The sequence below is a fragment of the Pipistrellus kuhlii genome, unplaced genomic scaffold, assembly GCF_014108245.1.
Source record: "Pipistrellus kuhlii isolate mPipKuh1 unplaced genomic scaffold, mPipKuh1.p scaffold_m20_p_3, whole genome shotgun sequence".
In the NCBI taxonomy this organism is placed as follows: Eukaryota; Metazoa; Chordata; class Mammalia; order Chiroptera; family Vespertilionidae; genus Pipistrellus; species Pipistrellus kuhlii.
In genome coordinates, this window is record NW_023425529.1 from 185,941,481 (window position 1) to 185,950,737 (window position 9,257).

Genomic DNA, 9,257 nt, shown 5'->3' on the forward strand with positions numbered 1-9,257 from the left:
GTTACAGCCTTGAACACAGTCCTCATTCTCTTAGGTGACTTGTTTGACTAAAGGTAGGAAGGTGTGGTAATATGTCCCCTTTTCCTTTGCTGGTCTTACACCCTGAAGACTGACAGGATGGCCGGTCTAGGGGCTGTCTAGCTCACTATGGAGCACAGTTCACAGAAAGCTAACTCCATGGATGGGTGAGTGCAAGTGGAGGCGCATCCCAGGAACCACTGTCCACTGTTACCCAGAGTCCATGCATTTCACTACTCCTGGCCAGCAATGGCTTCATGTGATCCGCATCTGTCACTTCTCACCCGGGGCTCCGGGCCGGGCACTGAAAACTAGGTCAGACGGAATGTCTCTGCAGGTTCACTCTGCTTCACTGTGCAGACCTCTGTGTGGTTTTCCCAAATGCATGCTCTTCATCTGGTTGTCCAAACCTGGCTTCATCTCGGAGGTGGCCACCTTTGTCTGAACTCTTTTTAAATTTTTATTGTATTAATTTCAGAGAGGAAGGGAGAGGGAGAGAGATAGAAACATCAATGATAAGAGAGAATCATTGATCTACTGCCTCCTGCACACCCCCTACTGGGGACTGAGCCTGCAACCCAGGCATGTGCTCTTGATTGGAATTAAACCTGGGACCCTTCAGTCCACAGGCCAATGCTCTACCCTCTGAGCTAACCGGCCAGGGCTGTCTGTACTCTTGAACATCACTTCTGCCTGTGGCTTTCCTGTGACGTGTGCACCTTCACCGCCACATTCCTGGGTGTGTTAGTTGTGATTTTCCTTGGGCCTGGGTAGACTAGGCAACGGATGAGGACTTGGCCTAGAGCAAGCAGGTCAAACTCAAAGGCTAACATGGGTCAAATAAACAAAGTTTAGGTTTATGTGGGCTGCAAAAAAACAAAAGCTTCAATTTTCATAGAAACATGCTGAATCCAAAGGGCTCCAATAAATGATTAATCATTAACATAAAATAACAGAACATTTTAATAAAAATTAATATTTTTTCTTGAACATTAACTTATCAGACACTGAATAACTGCACAAAATAATAAGTCTAACCTATTTTTCTTGTTCTTCAAAAGCAAAATATTTCCTGTTGCGCATGCCAAACAAGTCAGTCCATGACTAATGACGTGGCCATCGGCTGCTAAAATATTCACTGCTGGTATTAGTGGAGAGAAATGGTGTAAGAGAAATGAATGCAACATAATTAGAGTCATCAGTCATTAGCGAACGTTGCAGTTCCTTATTAATAATTATATATATAACAGGATATTGTAAAAATTAAGTTACTAATTTTTTATTAAAACATTTCTTATATATCGTTACATTGGCTGGGCCACAAAAATAATTGTTATGGGCCACATGTAGGCTGTGGGCCACGAGTTTGACATGCTTGGCCTAGACATAGGTGCCCTGGGCCCTGAGAGAACAAAACCAAGAGCATAATGCTCGTGAAGGTGAGTTAGCACATGGCAGGCCTGGGCACGTGGTGGGAGTAAGCATTCTAGAGGTTCTAACTTGGCCGTGGACACAAACGGAAACCCTCACGGGGTTTCCATGCACAACTGTTTGCCCAGTAACGGAAGTTTACCGTATTTTCCGGCGTATAAGACGACCCCCTAATTTTACAGTTAAAACATAGGTTTAGGCCTGTATTCGCTGTATAAGACTACCCCCCACTTCCGAGGCAACACCAGTTCTTTTTTTAATAGACCGCCTCATTGTCTCTGGCCAATCTGAGCAGGCTTTTTTTTTCGTTTCCAAACGTCGTCTTATACGCCAGAAAATACGGTACATTCTTTTTGTTAAGACTCAGTGAATGATGCTTACATTTATGATAGACAATATATGTTCTTCATAGAATACGACTTTACCCAACATATTTTATTCCATGATCATCAATCTTAGAGTTATGAAGTCTTTGCGTTTAGAATATAGTACTGGAATTGGGAGAACAGAAGTTATATATATATAATTTGCAGTTGGGACATCAGCTATATATATATGTGTATATATATATATATATATATATATATATATATATATAGTCTTCTGAATAGTTACAAAATATTGTGCAGGCACATTCTCTTAGAGTTAGAGGGGGGGAAGTAATTGAAAGGTTGTGTTTAATTTTAGATTCAGGTTTGTTCCAAACCACTTTGAAGGTCAAAACTTGGTTCTGGATAATTCTCGGATCTGAAGGAATGTGAGGGAGTCGGGGTGGTTTCAGGGTTAACAAAAGAATTCAGGCCTTTGGGTCTGGCCTAGTTCATGACCCCACAGATCTACCACTGAGCAACTCTGCCCCGGTGGGGGCTCAGCGCCCGAGGCCGTCAGCTTCAGCTTCAGGTTCAGATCCATGGTCGGGCAGGGTGATGCCCTGAAACCACACGTGCAACTGCAATTGGAAACCTTCAGACCACAGCCTTCCGCGGGCTCGCGGGCCACGGCAGTGGGCTCCTTGGTAAGTCACTCTCCTTTGGAACGCTGAGGTCTGGAGTTCATACTCCAACACTTCTCTGTCTTGTGTATTTTTCATCTGTTTGTGTCAGCTGAGACGGGGAGCAAATGTTTAGCAAAGGATTCCAAGCTCTTCGCAATCCTTGAGCAATACTAAAAGTATGTAGAATGTAATCATGTAATCTTGGTTTCTCGGTTGCACACTGTTGTTTCTAAGTGGAAGATCCTTCTAAGATTTTTTTCCCTCTCTCAATAGTTCTAGTCGTGTTACTTAGCCAATATAATAAAGCCTGGCTGGTGTGACTCAGTGGTAGAGCATTAACGTAGGGACCAGGGGGTCATGGTTTATGCCCAGGTTGTGGGCTTGATCCCCAGTGGGGGGCGTGCAGGAGGCAACCAATCCAAGATTCTCTCTCATCATTGGTGTTTCTATCACTCTCTCCCGCTCCCTTAAAAAAAAAAAAAAAAAAGACTATAATGAAGATTGTAGAAGAATATGAATAGTTTTAGAGTGATGCATGGCTGCAATCAGGGCTCTTGGGTGTGGCTTACGTGGGAGTAATAACTTGCACGTTGTCTAGGAAGGTACACTCTCCAGGCCTCATCTGTAAAAGGGATTGACAGTCATACCCTCTGGGTTCATTTGAAACCCTAACATACATAAAGAATGGATCGAGTGCTTAGCAGAATGCCTCACACCCAGTATGTGTTCTTGTCAGTGATGTTTGTGTAGCGAACAGCCTTAGTTCAGAGTCTTCCTCAGAAGCACATTGGCACAGAGAGAACGCCTCCCTCCTGGCAGTTGTGGGGCCCCTTTGCTTGCAGACCATGCAGAGGATTGTAGTTTCCTCAACCCAGTGGGGGTGCAAACTACTGTCTACCGCTCCCACCTGGACCTGCCTCTGTGCTGCCCCCTGCTGGGGGCTACCAAACCCTCACTAAGGATGCCCTGAGCCCTTGCAGAGAAAAATCTCTGGGAGACTGGAAGTGCTGAGACTTAATTTGCAGTTGGGACATCAGCTAGCTTTATCCACCAAGTCTCAGCTGTGGAATGCAGACAGAGGTCTGTTTCAAAGAGAACATTTTTTAGACAGGTGGTGCAATCTCCACAGGATTTAATGTGGAGAAAGATGAGCATGGGGCCAGGTGGTTATATGGGAGCTGCTGGGTAAAGAGAGACTGGTTATTAAAAATGTGAAGGGCTAATAGAATGGTTGAGCAGGATTCTGGTGGTGAAGCTGAGATATACAATAGTCCTCCTTCATCCATGGAGGACATGAGCCAAGACTCCCAGCAGATGCCTGAAACCAGGGATAGTACTAACCCTACTTATGCCATGGTTTCCTTACAAACGTATCTGTCATAAAGTTTAATTTACAAGTTAGGCACAATAAGAGATTAACAACAATAACTCATAGTGGAACAATTATAATAATACACTGTAATAAAAGTTATGTGAATATGGCATAATTAAGTAAAATAAGCTTGAACACAAACATTGCCATTCCATTAGATGGCATGAGATTTTATCATGCTATTCAGAATGGCGTGGAATTTAAAATGTATGAGCTGTCTATTTTGGTAGTCACCCCGTTAATATTTTTGGACCACAGTGGACCTTGGAGAACTGAAACCATGGAAACAAAACTGCAGATAAGGAGGGATGCTGTGTTAATTTTGTCTACTCAGGTGCTAGGGGAAGTGATTGATATTATTGATATTTCAGGAAAAGGAAGAGTGGAATTTGGTTGGAAGGCGATGGATCTCTCTTCACTGTGGATCTGGGTTAGAGTTGGCCAAGAGTGGCAGTTGTGTGAGATGGTCAGGCTGAGTGAAGCCGGAGAGGTAATTATCTCCAATAAAGTCCTTGTGGATAGATGTGCTGAGAGACATAGAGGGACTGTGGGCTCCATCTTGTCCTTGCTTCCTCCTCGAAATGTCCTGTTCTTCCCGAGTGCTGGCCCTGCAGACAATCACCAACCCAATCAGCACCAGAGGCTCCCAAAGGCCTCCCTACTACTGCCTTCCTTCTCGTTGCTGTTCTGTGGGGATTTGGCTTGACTTTTCAGATGACTGGTTGGTGACTGCATGTTTGATCCTCTAACTTTCCTCCTAGCCCCAGTTCCCCTGATTCTCCCACAGCTGTGCATGGTCTCACTTTCATCATTAATCCCTATTCCACCTCCCAGGGAGACGCTGCTTCTGTGACGGAGCAGACTGGTACCTGGTGTTTTAAGAGCTAATATTTTATTTAAAGACACACACTGTTTACTTAAACCAAATGCATTTCATTCTTGGTGGAAATGATAGAGGATTCTATAAAAATGCAATAAGCAAAGGTTGAAATATTTGTCACATATAAGGCATGTAATTTACCCACTGTATCTTTGAGCCAAACTTTTTGTTTAGTGATGGAAGTGATTGAAGGAAAGCCTCATTGCCATCAGCATTCTTTAAAAACAAAACAACTCTCTTAATCCATCACAATGCATTTTTTACATATTTTTACATTTTTCACATATTTCTCGTAAGTGTGGCATAATTGTTCTCTGGACGGCCATGATTTTATCTTTAAGATGAACACGTGCCTTTAAAGCAGTGCGGGCATTGTATTGGATAGTTGGCTGGCTGTGAAATGTGAGCACCTCCTGTCATATTTACTTCCTTCCGGCCTATGGAAATGGGGTGCAACACAGACCTTTCCCAAGGCCTTTCTTCAGGCATTTCCATGTGTCAAGCGCATGCTCTCTGGTTGGTGTTGTTACACTTGGGAGATAAAGCATCTGTCTTCAGGCTTGCTTTCACATGCTGACTGTCTTCTTGGAGTCTGGCATGAGCGCCAACTGCACTAAGGGCAGAATATAGCAGAGTCTATGTAGATGCACAGGAGTGGGCTCCTCAGCCTCCATGCGGTTCCTCTCCCTGTGGATGGGCTGGTTCACAAAACCCGCCCCCTGAATCGAATGCCAGGGAAAATGCCAAGTCCACTGTACATGTGCCCCTGACATTCAGCAGGGAGCGCTCTGGGCTGCAGATACAGGGTTGGGAGTCATCAGTGTAGCGATGGCATTGAAATCCCAGGGGCAGGGGGAGATCCTGTAACGTGTGTAAGTGGGGAAGAAAGGGATCCGAGGCTGAGCTCTGGGACGTGGCAACCTGACCAACACTCATATCCACACATGCACAAACACACATACATGTATACTTATATCCTAAACATATACCTATCACACATATATCACAAGATATATAGATGCATACAAAATAGAAATATGTACATGCCTATATTTTAACATTACTGTTCATTACTATAGACCATTTGAGAGTCACCGAATAAGATATGAAAAAGAAACTGTGTTTGAAATGCATGCTCTGATATGCCCTAGCATTACTAAGGTTGGGCCATAAGAGGCGTTCGGAAGCTCTGAATTTTCCAGGGACCAGAGTAAGACCGAGCCCACGTTGTTGGTGCCCAGAGTAGTGGGCAGAAGCAGCCAGGCTCAGGCTGAAGGGGAGCTGGGTGAGACCTGAGAGGGCCTCCTATTCAGGGCCCAGAGAAAGCTGGAACGGTACTTCCCACCACGCTGCTGGCTCAGAGGTGGCATCTGAGCTGGGTGAACCTGGTGTCTGCTCATGGCTCTGTGTCCATCTTCACTAGTTGGTGCGTATTTTGAGCATCGCCTTGCTTGTGGGGAAGGTTAGAGTGCATGCACTTTGCCTTTCAGAATCGAGAGACTTGAAGGACTTGAATGATGTTGTGCATATCGGCTACCTACTTATTTGATTGTTTACTTTTTTTTATTTTGCGGAGCAGAGTGTAGCGTATATTAAAGCAGGAAGCATTAGAGAAACAACTGCCAGAAGACCAGGCTAACTGTAAGGATGTAGCCTTGACTTGAGGCAGTGTGGGCAAAGCCAGATTTGAGCCCTGAGACTGCTTATATGTGGGTGAGGCTCATAGACAAGTGGCAATGTCCGTGCCAGTGTTAGTAATGGGATTAGGAAATATTGCCAAGGTAAGAGTTTGCGTGCAGAATGTAAGTTTTGCAGATGTTGAACTTGAGAGAGCTGCAAGATAATCATCTGTGTTTTCATTTAAAACATTTGTTTTGTTAATCTTCACCTGAGGATATTTTTCAATTGATATTTAGAAAGAGTGGAAGGGAGGGGAACAGACAGAGAAACATTGATGTGAGAGAGACAAATCTCTTAGGTGCCTCCCTCACTCGCCCCAACCAGGGCCAGAGATCAGGCCTATAACCAAGGCACATGTCCTTGACTGGAATCAAACCTGGGGCCCTTCAGTCTTCAAGCTCATGTTCTATCCACTGAGCCAAACCAGCTACTTGTCCTCTTCTCTATTAAGTGACATAACCCCTTTGCTTAAATTCTATATGAATATATTTTGTTGATTTATTTTTAACTGTACTCTGAATATAATTCTAAAGATCTGAAAAGATACAATTAAAGTTGTTTAAGTATGAAATAGGTCTTTTTAAAGGAAGATAAATTTTCTTTAAAAATATGGTTAAAGCACAAATCATATTCGACTGTGGCATTGAGCCCACACTTCATGCAGATCTTGGAGGCTGGATTATTAGGCTCAATGAAGTCTCCTCTGTCTACAGCTGTCCTTAGAAGACAGTGTCTCTGTGGGCAGCCAACATCTGCCAGGTCATTAATGTGGCTGGGAACGCTTAAGCCACGGTGTATTAATTGTGGCTTGGAGAGCACTAAGTAAAACAGCCGAACAAAGCAGAGTCAGTGCATTTGAAGCCGGGCAAGCTAGAAATTGTCAGGTTTTCAATTAACGGATAATTTGACCATCCAAGCAAATTATGGAGGAAATGAGGCTTTCCCTTTCTCAAACAGTAATGAGAAGCCTGGCTGTACTCTTCCTCTCGGGGAATGCCATTAGGCGGAACCACAGGCTGTTAGATTGAACACCAACCTCAGTGACCCTCTGTGGGAGCGTGTGGACACTGCCAGCTCACCTACACACTGGGAGGCTGGCTGCCGAAGCTCAGGCCGCTATTACATCCGTGACCTAGCCAGACAGGGGATTGGCCCAGTTCAACAGCTAGGTAGTGATGAAAATGGACTTTTTAAATTATTAATTCCCACTATTTTAATTTTTTGATGGCAAACTCTTCTGGATTCTATCAGGTGTTAACTGCATATAAATATTTATGGATATAAAACGTACACCTATGTTCCCAATACGAACATGAGAGGCAAACATAACTTAATAAAGTTAACTATGAAGATACTGTATTTCGACATCTTAGTGAATACGACATAGAACTAAACTTCTTTTAAAAATAGTCATCAGAGTTTATGTAATTAGCTCATTAGTTGACACATTATTTTAAATTTAGGCCTCTTCTGAGTCTAGCCCTAAGGGTTTGTATTCAGAACCAGGCGATATTCCAGATTAAATATTGGTAAGTGAATATGGGCAGTTTGAAGGTGTCTGTCTCATTCCTGGGGCAAACTCTCATTACCGGAGTGAAACTGCGGGGCGCTGGGATCTAAATGAATGGCTGGGTCGATGCACTTGCACGCCCATCGCTCAGCAGGACATGGACACTTCCTTCATGCCTGTCCTTGTCCTTGTCCTCGCCTCCCTCCTCAAAATCATACTCTTTTGATTTCCACACCTGGAGTATCTGTCTGGTTTGATGTTCATTTAAATGGCTATCATATTGGACAGCATTACGTTAAGTAAAATAAGCCAGGCAATGAAAGAAAAATACCACATGATCTCACTCATTTATGGAAAATAAAGAACATTATAACCTGATGAATAAAAACATAGATACAGAGGCAGTAAAGCACCCAACAGACTGTCAAATTACAGTGGGAAAGCAGGGGAGTGTTGGGAGGGGGGAAAAGAGAGCAACCGAAGGACTTGTATGCATGCATATAAGCACAACCAATGGACACAAGACACTGGGAGGTGGGATGAGGGCCTGAGACAGAGGGTAGGGGAGGCTAGGGGAAGATCAATGGCAGTGAGGAGATATATGTACTACTAATATATGGAATATTTTAAACAATAAAAATATTTTTAAAAAGGAAAAAAAAATGGCTATCATAAAGAAAGCTGCTCTGAGTATGCCTACTTGTCTTTGGGGTCTATTTCGAAGAATAAAATTACTGCATCTGACTTTAGAGCTGGTAGATAACTAAGTTAGTTTCCCAAGATACTTCCCCAGCCTTCATCCCCAATAGCCTGCACGGTATTGTCAGTTTCTCCGGATCCCGTAGACCCGTGGTCGGCAAACTGCGGCTCGCAAGCCACGTGCGGCTCTTTGGCCCCTTGAGGGTGGCTCTTCCACAAAATACCACGGCCTAGGCGAGTCAATGTTGAAAAAGTGGCATTAGAAGAAGTTTAAGTTTAAAAAATTTGGCTCTCAAAAGAAATTTCAATTGTTGTCCTGTTGGTATTTGGCTCTGTTGGCTAATGAGTTTGCCTACCAGTACTGTGGACACTTGTCCTTGTCACCTGTACATGTTTCTCATTAATGCCTCATGAGCATGCCCTGGTATTTCATTTGGTTTTCATTTGCATTTCCTTTATTATTAATGGTTTTGATCATATTTGGCCATTTGAATACATTCTTTTTTTCCCCAAAATATATTTTTTATTGATTTCAGAGAGGAAGGGAGGATCATCAATGATGAGGGAGAATCACTGATTGGCTTCTTCCTTCAAGAACCACACTGGGGATGGAACCCATGACCTGAGCATGTGCCCAGACTGGGATTCAAACAGGTGACCTTCTGGTTCATAG